Here is a 13380-nt window from a genome sequence, read left to right on the forward strand (position 1 = left end):
AACCAAGAAAATGAATCCCTGCAGTCACGAAAGCTTTAAATCGAAATTTAACATTCTTAGAGTCACGCGCCATCCTCCCGGAGGGCGGGGCTAAGGGGATTAGGGGCGGGGCTAGGGGGTAAGGGGTGGGGCTATCAGAGTTAGGGGCGAGGCTAGGGTTGTAGAGGGGCGGATCTAGAGGGTGTACAGGGCGGGGCTAGTAGGTTGAGGGGTGGGGCTATAGGGTGGGGGACGGGGCTTAGGGGGTGAGGTGCGGGGCTAGCGGGACAAGGGGCGGGGATACGGGGCGAGGGGCGGGGCTAGGAAGTGAGGGCGGGGCTAGGGGGTGAGGGGCGGGGCTAGGGGGGTATATTTCGTTTTGCCACGCGTAGTGAGATCCACGGCCACCCACCACCACCACGACCACCACCAGGACCACCACCACAACCACCACAACTACCACCACCACAACTACCACAACCACCACAACTACCAAAACTACCACCACAACTACCACCACAACTACCACAACCACCACAACTACCACCACAACTACCACAACTACCACAACCACCACAACTACCACCACCACAACTACCACAACCACCACAACCACCACAACTACCACCACCACAACTACCACAACCACCACAACCACCACCACAACTACCACAACTACCACCACAACTACCACCACAACTACCACCACAACTACCACAACCACCACAACTACCACCACCACAACTACCACCACCACGACTACTACCACCAGGACAACTACCACCACGGCAACTACCACCACCACCACTCATCACGGTACGCAACACACGCACAATGAGTGAGTGTGTGAATATGTAAGTCAGTGTGTCAGTGAGTGTGTGAATGAATGAGTGAGTATGTGAGTGAGTGTGTCAGGGTGTCAGTGAGTGTGTCAGTGAGTGAGTGTCAGTGAGTGTGTGAGTTAGTGTGTGACTGTGTGAGTGAGTGTGTGAGTGAGTGAGTGAGTGTGTCAGTGTGTGTGTCAGTGTGTGTGTCAGTGAGTGTGTCAGTGAGTGAGTGTGTCAGTGAGTGAGTGTGTCAGTGAGTGTGTCAGTGAGTGAGTGTGTCAGAGAGTGAGTGTGTGAGTTAGTGTGTGAGTGAGTGTGTCAGTGAGTGTGTCAGTGTGTGTGTCAGTGAGTCGGTGTGTCAGTGAGTGTGTCAGTGAGTGAGTGTGTCAGTGAGTGTGTCAGTGAGTGTGTCAGTGAGTGTGTCAGTGAGGGGTTGTGTCAGTGAGTGTGTGTGTCAGTGAGTGTGTCAGAGTGTGTGTGTGTGTGTCAGTGAGTGAGTGTGTTAGTGAGTGAGTGTGTCAGTGAGTGTGTCAGTGAGTGTGTGTCAGTGAGTGTGTCAGTGAGTGTGTGTGTCAGTGAGTGTGTCAGTGAGCGTGTCAGTGAATGCGTCAGTGAGTGGGTGTGTCAGTGAGTGTGTCAGAGAGTGTGTGTCAGTGAGTGAGTGTGTTAGTGAGTGTATCAATGAGTGTGTCAGTTAGTGTGTCAGTGAGTGAGTGTGTCAGTTAGTGTGCCAGTGAGTGAGTGTGTGTGTCAGAGAGTGTGTCAGTGAGTGAGTGTGTGAGTGTGTGTGTCAGTGAGTGAGTGTGTCAGTGTGTGTGGCAGGGTGTGTGTCAGTGAGTGTGTGTATCATTGAGTGAGTGTGTTAGTGAGTGAGTGTATCAGTGAGTGGGAGTGTCAGTGAGTGAGTATGTCAGTGAGTGAGTGTGTCAGTGAGTGTGTCTGAGTGTGTGAATGAGTGAGTGTCAGTGAGTGTGTCAGAGTGTGTCAGTGAGTGTGTGAATTAGTGAGTGTATCAGTAAGGGAGTGAATTAATGAGTGTGTCAGTCAGTTTGAATTAATGGATAAGTCAGTGTGTCAGTGATTGGTGAGTGTGTCCGTGAGTGTGTCAGTGATTGTGTAAATGAGTGAGTGAGGGTGTGAGTGAGTGTATGAATGAATGGATGAGTAAATGTTTCAGTGAGTATGAGAATGAGTGAGGGTGTGAGTGAATGAATGAGTGTGTCAGTGTGTGGATATGTAAGTCAGTGTGTGAATGAATGAGTATGTGAATGAGTGTGTCACTGAGTGTGTGAATGAATGAGTGAGGGTGTGAGTGAGTGTGTGAATGAATGGATGAGTGAGTGAGTGTGTCAGTGAGTGTGCGAGTTAGTGAGTATGTGAGTGAGTGTGGCAGTGAGTGTGTGAATGAATGAGTGTGTCAGTGAGTGTGTGAGTTAGTGAGTATGTGAGTGAGTGTGTCAGTGAGTGTGTCAGTGTGTGTGTCAGTGTGTGTGTCAGTGAGTGTGTGAGTGAGTGTGTGAGTGAGTATGTGAGTGAGTGTGTCAGTGAGTGTGTCAGTGAATGAGTATGTCAGTGAGTGTGTGAGTGAGTGTGTGTGTCAGTGAGTGAGTGTGTCAGAGAGTGTGTGTGAGTGAGTGTGTCAGTGAGTGTGTCAGTGAGTGTGTCAGTGAGTGAGTGTGTCAGTGAGTGTGTCAGTGAGTGGGTGTGTCAGTGAGTGTGGCAGTGGGTGTGTCAGTGAGTGAGTGTGTCAGTGAGTGTGGCAGTGAGTGTGTCAGTGAGTGTGTCAGTGAGTGAGTGTGTCAGTGAGTGTGTCAGTGAGTGTGTGTCAGTGAGTGTGTGTGTCAGTGAGTGTGTGTGTCAGTGAGTGTGTCTGTGAGCGTGTCAGTGAGTGCATCATTGAGTGGGTGTGTCAGTGTGTGTCAGTGAGTGAGTGAGTGTGTTAGTGAGTGAGTGTGTCAGTTAGTGTGTCAGTGAGTGAGTGTGTCAGTTAGTGTGTCAGTGAGTGAGTGTGTGTGTTAGAGAGTGTGTCAGTGAGTGAGTGAATGAGTGTGAGTGTGTGTGTCAGTGAGTGTGTCAGTGAGTGAGTGTGTCAGTGTGTGTGTCAGTGAGTGTGTGTATCATTGAGTGAGTGTGTCAGTGAGTGTGTCAGTGAGTGAGTGTATCAGTGAGTGGGTGTGTCAGTGAGTGAGTGTGTCAGTGAGTGAGTGTGTCAGTGAGTGGGTGTGTCAGTGAGTGTGTCATTGAGTGTGTGATTGAGTGTGAATGAGTGTGAGTGTGTGTGTCAGTGAGTGTGTCAGTGAGTGTGTTAGTGGGTGTGTGAATGAGTGAGTGTATCAGTAAGGGTGTGAATTAATGAGTGTGTCAGTCAGAGTTTGAATTAATGGATAAGTGAGTGTGTCAGTGATTGGTGAGTGTGTCCGTGAGTGTGTCAGTGATTGTGTAAATGAGTGAGTGAGGGTGTGAGTGAGTGTATGAATGAGTGTGTCAGTGAGTGTGTGGATATGTAAGTCAGTGTGTCAGTGTGTGAATGAATGAGTGAGTATGTGAATGAGTGTGTCATTGAGTGTGTGAATGAATGAGTGAGGGTGTGAGTGAGTGTGTGAATGAATGGATGAGTGAGTGAGTGTGTCAGTGAGTGTGCGAGTTAGTTAGTGAGTATGTGAGTGAGTGTGGCAGTGAATGTGTGAATGAATGAGTGTGTCAGTGAGTGTGTGAGTTAGTGAGTATGTGAGTGAGTGTGTCAGTGAGTGTATCAGTGTGTGTGTCAGTGTGTGTGTCGGTGAGTGTGTGAGTGAGTGTGTGAGTGAGTGAGTATGTGAGTGAGTGTGTCAGTGAGTGTGTCAGTGAATGAGTGTGTCAGTGAGTGAGTGTCAGTGAGTGTGTGAGTTAGTGTATGAGTGTGTGAGTGAGTGTGTGTGTCAGTGAGTGAGTGTGTCAGAGAGTGTGTGTGTGAGTGAGTGAGTGTGTCAGTGAGTGTGTCAGTGAGTGTGTCAGTGTATGTGTCAGTGTGTGTGTCAGTGAGTGTGTGAGTGAGTGTGTGAGTGAGTGAGTGAGTGTGTCAGTGAGTGTGTCAGTGAGTAAGTGTGAGTGAGTGTGTCAGTGAGTGGGTGTGTCAGTGAGTGTGTCAGTGAGTGAATGTCTCAGTGAGTGTGTCAGTGTGTGTGTCAGTGAGTGTGTCAGTGAGTGAGTGGGTCAGTGAGTGTGTCAGTGAGTGAGTGTGTCAGTGAGTGTGTCAGTGAGTGGGTGTGTCAGTGAGTGGGTGTGTCAGTGAGTGTGTCAGAGTGTGTGTGTGTCAGTGAGTGAGAGTGTTAGTGAGTGAGTGTGTTAGTGAGTGTGTGTGTCAGTGAGTGTGTGTGTCAGTGAGTGTGTGTCAGTGAGTGTGTCAGTGAGCGTGTCAGTGAGTGTGTCAGTGAGTAGGTGTGTCAGTGAGTGTGTCAGAGAGTGTGTGTCAGTGAGTGAGTTTGTTAGTGAGTGAGTGTGTCCGTGTGTCAGTTAGTGTGTCAGTGAGTGAGTGTGTCAGTTAGTGTGTCAGTAAGTGAGTGTGTGTGTGTGTGTGTCAGAGAGTGTGTCAGTGAGTGAGTGTGTGAGTGTGTGTGTTAGTGTGTCAGTGAGTGAGTGTGTCAGTGTGTGTGTCAGTGAGTGTGTGTATCATTGAGTGAGTGTGTTAGTGAGTGAGTGTGTCAGTGAGTGTGTCAGTGAGTGAGTGTATCAGTGAGTGGGTGCGTCAGTGAGTGAGTGTGTCAGTGAGTGTATGAATGAGTGAGTATGAGTGTGTGTCAGTGAGTGTGTCAGTGAGTGTGTGAATGAGTGAGTGTATCAGTAAGGGTGTGAATTAATGAGTGTGTCAGTCAGAGTTTGAATTATTGGATAAGTGAGTGTGTCAGTGATTGGTGAGTGTGTCAGTGATTGTGTAAATAAGTGAGTGAGGGTGTGAGTGAGTGTATGAATGAATGGATGAGTAAATGTTTCAGTGAGTATGAGAATGAGTGAGGGTGTGAGTGTGTGAATGAATGAGTGTGTCAGTGAGTGTGTGGATATGTAAGTCAGTGTGTCAGTGTTTGAATGAATGAGTGAGTATGTGAATGAGTGTGTCATTGAGTGTGTGAATGAATGAGTTAGTGAGGGTGTGAGTGAGTGTGTGAATGAATGGATGAGTGAGTGAGTGTGTCAGTGAGTGTGCGAGTTATTTAGTGAGTATGTGAGTGAGTGTGGCAGTGAGTGTCTGAATGTATGAGTGTGTCAGTGAGTGTGTCAGTTAGTGAGTATGTGAGTGAGTGTGGCAGTGAGTGTGGGAATGAATGAGTGTGTCAGTGAGTATGTGAGTTAGTTAGTGAGTATGTGAGTGTGTGAATGAATGTGTCAGTGAGTATGTGAGTGTGTGAATGAATGAGTGTGTCAGTGAGTGTGTGAATGAATGAGTGTCAGTGAGTGTTTAAGTTAGTTAGTGAGTATGTGAGTGTGTGAATGAATGAGTGTGTCAGTGAGTATGTGAGTGTGTGAATGAATTAGTGTGTCAGTGAGTGTGTAAGTGAGTGAGTATGTGAGTGAGTGTGTCAGTGAGTGTGTGAATGAATGAGTTTCCTGTACTGGTCTATGAATCTGCTACCAGCAGGGGGTGCTAACTACCATTAAGACACCACCCATAGACTCAACACTACCCATAGACTCAACATTGCTCCCCATAGACTCCACACTACCCATAGTCTCAACACTGCTACCGATAGACTCAACACTGCACCATAGACTCAACACTACCCATAGACTCAACACTGCCCATAGACTCAACACTGCCCATAGACTCATCACTGCCCATAGACTCATCACTACCCATAGACTCAACACTGCCCATAGACTCAACACTACCCATAGACTCAACACTACCCATAGACTCTACACTGCCCATGGACTCAACGCTACCCATAGATAAAATAAAACAAAATAAAATAAAACAATTAAATCACGACGTTTCGGAGGCAACACAAGCTTCCGTCTTCAGGTGGAATAGTCTACGCAGAATATCTGTGTCAGGAGCACAGTTCAGAGACGACCGGGATTATTTACAGGTTAAGGGGGGGGGACGATTCTGTAAGGGGATGTGGGTGGGTGGGAGGGCTGGGTTAAGCAGCCTTTTGATAGACTGCTGTGGGCAACAACCACTTGGCACTGCACGAGAGTGGGTACAACCCAACTTTTTGTTATGCTGCGTGCGGGGTCGGGGGGAGGAAGAGACCTGCTTCATGTGCACATCTCCATTTTTTTAAAGCGGCGGCAAACGGCTGTTCAATTATAAGGTAGTTAAAGTTTGATATACAACCACTGAGAAAAGGAAATGGCTGTACAAAAATTGAAAGGCAGCTAACGTTTGACTTGATTTGTAACATCTTTCCAGTGATTGCTCAATTTGAAACCATCCTCTCGGTTGAAGTTGTGTCTGTGTTTGTAAATCTGGATGGCCTCGTGGACAAATCTCCGATAATAACCGGTAGGTTTGCAGAACACCTTGGTATCGGAGAAAACAATATCATGATCACCCACAGCGTTGTAACAATGATCAGCCACGGCAGAAGAATTTGTTCTGCCGTGTTTCAAATCTGATTTGTGCTCGCGAATTCGGTCAGAGATTTGTCGCTTTGTCTCCCCGATATAGCAATCACCACAGGTACAACTCAATTTGTAAACACCGGGGTACTGTAAGTCAGGAATAACATCCTTTACTGACGGGATCAGATCACGGATTTTGTGCACTGTGTTGAACCGGACCTGGATCTTATGTTTGTTTAGAATTTTGGAAATCTTTTTAGTAACGCCTGCTATGTATGGTAACGTGATTATTTTGATTGGAGTGTCTAGTGGTTGTTTCTGTGTGGTGGGAGAAACAGCTTGGCGGATGGTACGGTCAGAATAACCGTTCATCTTAAGGGCCATATGTACATGTTTTAATTCACTGGTCAGGTGGTGTTTGTCAGAAATGCAACGAGCCCTATGGATTAACGTTTTGATGAGATAATTCTTCTGAGTCGGGTGGTGGTGGGAATCAGGCTTCAAGTAGGAGTCTGTGTGGGTGGGCTTCCTGTAAACAGAATGTCCCAAGGGGCCATCAGGTCTTCTCTCAAACAGAATATCCAAGAATGGTAGCTTGCCATCTTTCTCCACTTCCATGGTGAATTTGATGGAACGGTGTCTGGAATTGATGTGGTGTAGGAAAATGTTCAAAGCTGGGAGGCCATGTGGCCAAATGACGAAAGTGTATATCTCTTCCACCGGGAAGGTCTGAGGGTGGATGTCTGGATGGCGTCTGATTCAAATTTCTCCATGGAAACATTGGCTAACAGTGGTGATAAGGGGGAACCCTTGGGGGTACCCTCATTTTGTTTGTAGAAGGTGCCATTCCAAGTAAAGTAGGTGTTGCTGAGGCAGTGCTTAACCAACGCCGGTACATCGGGGTCAAGTCCATGTTGGACCAAATCTTCGATTATTGTGATGGTATCAGGTACTGGGACCTTGGTGAACAGAGAGACCACATCAAAGCTGACGAGGATATCAGGAGACAGTACAATGTCCTTAACCATAGAGACCAATTGGGCTGAGTTAAGTACTGCTGAGGTGGTCTTGCCAGTGAAGGGAAGCAGAGTATCTGACAGTAAACGGGCCAGCTTGTATGTAGGTGAGTTGATAGTGGACACGATGGGTCGTATTGGGGTACCTTCTTTATGGATATTGGGAAGACCATAGAATCTGGGAGGTCTTGCTGCGGAGGGTTTTAGGGAGGGACGTTTGGTTGGTTCAATTAGGGAAGTTGAACTTGTGATGATCTTGTTGGTTTTTATCGTTAGGCTGTTAGTAGGGTCATTTTTAATTTTTGAGTAACTTCCATCATTGAGTAGGTCCTGGATTTTGTTGTATGAATTTTTATCCATACTTACAGCGTCATTGCCTTTGTCAGCCGAGAGGATGACTATATCTCTCTTTTTTAAATTCGCGGTTAAGCACTGCCTCACCAACACCTACTTTACTTGGAATGGCACCTTCTACAAACAAAATGAGAGTACCCCCATGGGTTCCCCCTTATCACCAGTGATAGCCAATGTTTTCATGGAGAAATTTTAATCAGACGCCATCCAGACATCCACCCTCAGCCCTTCCCTGTGGAAGAGATATGTGGATGACACTTTCGTCATTTGGCCACATGGCCTCCCAGCTTTCAACCTTTTCCTAGACCACATCAATTCCAGACACCCTTCCATCAAATTCACCATGGAAGTGGAGAAAGATGGCAAGCTACCATTCTTTGATGTCCTGTTTGAGAGAAAGCCTGATGGCTCTTTGGAACATTCTGTTTACAGGAAGCCCACCCACACAGACTCCTACATGAAGCCTGATTCCCACCACCACCCAACTCAGAAGAATTATCTCATCAAAATGTTAATCCATAGGGCTCATTGCATTTCTGACAAACACCACCTGACCAGTGAATTAAAACATGTACAGTGAGGGAAAAAGTATGGATCCCCTGCTGATTTTGTACATTTTCCCACTGACAAAGAAATCATCAGTGTATAATTTTAATGATAGGTTTATTTGAACAGTGAGAGACAGAATAACAACAAAAAATCCAGAAAAACGCATGTCAAAAATGTTATAAATTGATTTGCATTTTAATGAGGGAAATAATTATTTGACCCCTCTGCAAAACATGACTTAGTACTTGGTGGCACAACTCTTGTTGGCAATCACAGAGGTCAGACGTTTCTTGTAGTTGGCCACCAGGTTTGCACACATCTCAGGAGGGATTTTGTCCCACTCCTCTTTGCAGATCTTCTCCAAGTCATTAAGGTTTCGAGGCTGACGTTTGGCAACTCGAACCTTCAGCTCCCTCCACAGATTGTCTATGGGATTAAGGTCTGGCGACTGGCTAGGCCATTCCAGGGCCTTAATGTGCTTCTTTTTGAGCCACTCCTTTGTTGCCTTGGCCATGTTTTTGGGTCATTGTTATGCTGGAATACCCATCCATGACCCATTTTCAATGCCCTGGCTGAGGGAAGGAGGTTCTCAACCATGATTTGATGGTACATGGCCCCGTCCGTCGTCCCTTTGATGCGGTGAAGTTGTCCTGTCCCCTTAGCAGAAAAACACCCCCAAAGCATAATGTTTCCACCTCCATGTTTGACGGTGGGGATGGTGTTCTTGGGGTCATAGGCAGCATTCCTCCTCCTCCAAACACAGCGAGTTGAGTTTATGCCAAAGAGCTCCATTTTGGTCTCATCTGACCACAATACTTTCACCCAGTTGTCCTCTGAATCATTCAGATGTTACTCATTGTCTTTTTCGGTAAAGTCACGTATGTAGAAATACAATAAAATTATATAAAAAAACAATCACGACGTTTCGATCACAACGCAAGCGATCTTCATCAGGTGTCAAGAACAAATCACGGAGGTAAATACAACAAGATGAGAGACGAGAATTCAACAAACCTGAAAAAAACATGTGAAGCACATCCAGTCAGGCCAACAACACAGACACTTCCTGGCGGACCACAAATTTCAGAAGAGTGTTAAATTTCGTGTTGAACCTTTGGATTGCACATACCAGCATAGATAGAATGAAAAATATGAGGTACATTGTCAGTAGAAATACATATACAAGTCCACCAAGAGGTAAGGAGGGAGGAAAGACGGACAGGGAGGCAGAGAGAGGGGGGGGGGGCAGAGGGATGAACAGAAGCTTAAATAGGAAATACGGTTGGATGTGGGGAGGGGCCAGAGCCAGAGCGGCAGCTCAAACACGCAACATCTTACACATACAAAACGGCAGCTCAAAAAAGGACCACCTCTTGTAAATACAAAACGGCAGCTCAAAAAATGACCACCTCTTGTAAATACAAAACGGCAGCTCAAAAAAGGGCACATCTTACACATAATTACAACGGTAACGTCCCCGTAGAAGTGTGATAATAAAGTATTAAAGCTTTTGTGACTGCATAAATTACTCATTGGTTTTTTCGGTAAAGTCACGTATGTAGAAATACAATAAAATTATGTTAAAACAGAAAACAATCACGACGTTTCGATCACAACGCAAGCGATCTTCATCAGGTGTCAAGAACAAATCACGGAGGTAAATCCAACAAAAAGATGAGAGACGAGAATTCAACAAACCTGAACAAAACATTATGTGAACCACATCCAGTCAGCCAACAACACAGTTAGACACTTCCTGGCAGACCACGAATTTCAGAAGTGTTAAATTTCGTGTTGAACCTTTGGATTGCACATACCAGCATAGATAGAATGAAAAATGCGAGGTACACGGTCAGTAGAAATACATATACAAGTCCACTAGAGGTAAGGAGGGAGGAAAGACGGACAGGGAGGCAGAGAGAGAGAGAGGGGGGCGGGGGGGGGATGAACAGAAGCTTAAATAGGAAATACGGTTGGAGGGGGGGAGGGGCCAGAGCGAGAGCGGCAGCTCAAACATGCACATCTTACACATAGAGGAAGTGTCTAACTGTGTTGTTGGCCTGACTGGATGTGCTTCACATAATGTTTTTTCAGGTTTGTTGAATTCTCGTCTCTCATCTTTGTGTTGTATTTACCTCCGTGATTTGTTCTTGACACCTGATGAAGATCACTTGCGTTGTGATCGAAACGTCGTGATTGTTTTTTGTTTTAATATAATTTTATTGTATTTTTACATACGTGACTTTACCGAAAAAACCAATGAGTAATTTTATGCAGTCACGAAAGCTTTAATACTTTATCATTCAGATGTTCATTGGCAAACTTCAGACGGGCATATATATGTGCTTTCTTGAGCAGGGGGACCTTGCGGGCGCTGCAGGATTTCAGTCCTTCACGGCATAGTGTGTTACCAATTGTTTTCTTGGTGACTATGGTCCCAGCTACCTTGAGATCATTGACAAGATCCTCCCGTGTAGTTCTGGGCTGATTTCTCACCGTTCTCATGATCATTGCAACTCCACGAGGTGAGATCTTGCATGGAGCCCCTGGCCGAGGGAGATTGACAGTTCTTTTGTGTTTCTTCCATTTGCGAATAATCGCACCAACTTGTCACCTTCTCACCAAGCTGCTTGGCAATGGTCTTGTAGCCCATTCCAGCCTTGTGTAGGTCTACAATCTTGTCCCTGACATCCTTGGAGAGCTCTTTGGTCTTGGCCATGGTGGAGAGTTTGGAATCTGATTGATTGATTGCTTCTGTGGACACGTGCCTTCTATACAGGTAAAAAAGCTGAGAGTAGGAGCACTCCCATTAAGAGTGTGCTCCTAATCTCAGCTCGTTACCTGTATAAAAGACACCTGGGAGACAGACATCTTTCTGATTGAGAGGGGATCAAATACTTATTTCCCTCATTAAAATGCAAATCAATTTATAACATTTTTGACGTGCGTTTTTTTATTTTTTTGTTATTCTGTCTCTCACTGATCAAATAAACCTACCATTAAAATTACAGACTGATCATTTCTTTGTCAGTGGGCAAACGTACAAAATCAGCAGGGGATCAAATACTTTTCTCCCTCACTGTACATCTGACCCTCAAGATGAACGGTTATTCTGACCGTACCATCCGCCAAGCTGTTTCTCCCACCATACAGAAACAACCACTTGACACTGATCAAAATCATCACGTTACCATACATAGCAGGCGTTACTAAAATGATTTCCAAAATTCTAAACAAACACAAGATCCAGGTCCGGTTCAACACAGTGCACAAAATCCGTGATCTGATCCCGTCAGTAAAGGATGTTAATCCTGACTTACAGTACCCCGGTGTTTACAAATTGAGTTGTACCTGCGGGGACTGCTATATCGGGGAGACAAAGCGACATATCTCTGACCGATTTCGCGAGCACAAATCAGATTTGAAACACGGCAGAACGAATTATTCTGCCGTGGCTGATCATTGTTACAACGCTGTGGGTGATCATGATATTGTTTTCTCACATACCAAGGTGCTCTGCAAACCTACCGGTTATTATCAGAGATTTGTCCACAAGACCATCCAGATTTACAAACACAGACACAACTTCAACCGAGAGGATGGTTTCAAATTGAGCAATCACTGGAAAGATGTTACAAATCAAGTCAAACGTTAGCTGCCTTTCAATTTTTGTACAGCCATTTCCTTTTCTCAGTGGTTGTATATCAAACTTTAACTACCTTATAATTGAACAGCCGTTTGCCGCCGCTTTCAAAAAATAGAGATGTGCACATGAAGCAGGTCTCTTCCTCCCCCTGACCCCGCACACAGCATAACAAAAAGTTGGGTTGTACCCACTCTCGTGCAGTGCCAAGTGGTTGTTGCCCGCAGCAGTCTATCAAAAGGCTGCTTAACCCAGCCCTCCCACCCACCCACGCCCCATTACTGACTCCAACCCCCCCCCCTTAACCTGTAAATAATCCCGGTCGTCTCTGAACTGTGCTCCTGACACAGATATTCTGCGTAGACTATTCCACCTGAAGACGGAAGCTTGTGTTGCCTCTGAAATGTGATTTAATTGTTTTGTTTTATTTTGTTTTATTTTATCTACGTGACTTTACCGAATAAAACCAAAGAGTATGAATCCTTGCAGTCACGAAAGCTTCAAATCTAGAACTACCCATAGACTCAACACTGCCCATAGACTCAACACTGCCCATAGACTCAATGACTACCCATAGACTCATCACTACCCATAGACTCAGACCTGTTTGGACGACAGAGCATTGAAGCTTCAATGCGCTGTCGTCCCAACAGGTCTGTCCCTTTCACCTGAAGAAGGCCACTTGTGTTGTGGCCGAAACGTCGTGATAATTTTATTGTTTAATTTTATTATTTTAATCTCAATCTACGTGACTTTACCGAAAGAACCGAAGAAGATGAATCCTTGCAGTCACGAAAGCTTTAAATCGAAAACTACACATAGCCTCAACACCACCCATAGACTCAACACTGCCCATAGACTCAACACTCCCCAAAAACTCAACACTACCCATAGACTCAACACTGCCCATAGACTCAACACTACCCATAGCCTCAACACTACCCATAGACTCAACACTGCCCATAGACTCAACACTCCCCAAAAACTCAACACTACCCATAGACTCAACACTGCCCATAGACTCATCACTACCTATAGACTCAACACTACCCATAGACTCAACACTGCCCATAGACTCATCACGACCCATAGACTCATCACTACCCATAGACTCAACACTGCCCATAGACTCAACACTGCCACCGATAGACTCAACACTACCTATAGACTCTCCACTACCCATAGACTCATTACTGCTACCCATAGGCTCAACACTACCTATCGACTCAACACTACCCATCGACTCAACACCACCCATAGACTCAACACCACCCATAGACTCAACACTACCCATAGACTCAATACTACCCATAGACTCAACACTAACCATTGACTCAACACTACCCATAGACTCAACACTACCCTTAGACTCAACACTACCCATAGACTCAACACTACCCATAGACTCAACACTACCTATAGACTCAACACTACCCATAGACTCAACACTATCTATAGACTCAACACTGCC

General features: G+C 45.6%; 1 protein-coding gene across 6 annotated transcripts in view; it reads left to right on the forward strand.

Moving 5' to 3' along the window:
• LOC116956905 (bifunctional 3'-phosphoadenosine 5'-phosphosulfate synthase 1-like) overlaps positions 1–13380 on the forward strand; it is a 74310-nt gene that overhangs the window by 19887 nt on the left and 41043 nt on the right. Inside the window, exon 1 of one of the 6 annotated variants that reach the window (XM_032978780.2) lies at positions 357–795. The exons of the other annotated variants lie outside the window; for them this stretch is intronic. The gene's annotated coding sequence lies outside the window, so the exon portion shown is untranslated. Of the gene's footprint in view, positions 1–356; positions 796–13380 lie in introns of those variants that run through there. 6 annotated transcript variants of the gene reach the window in all.

The sequence above is a fragment of the Petromyzon marinus genome, chromosome 68 (genome assembly GCF_048934315.1).
Source record: "Petromyzon marinus isolate PM22_M1 ecotype Great Lakes invasive population chromosome 68, UKy_Petmar_22M1.pri1.0, whole genome shotgun sequence".
In the NCBI taxonomy this organism is placed as follows: Eukaryota; Metazoa; Chordata; class Hyperoartia; order Petromyzontiformes; family Petromyzontidae; genus Petromyzon; species Petromyzon marinus.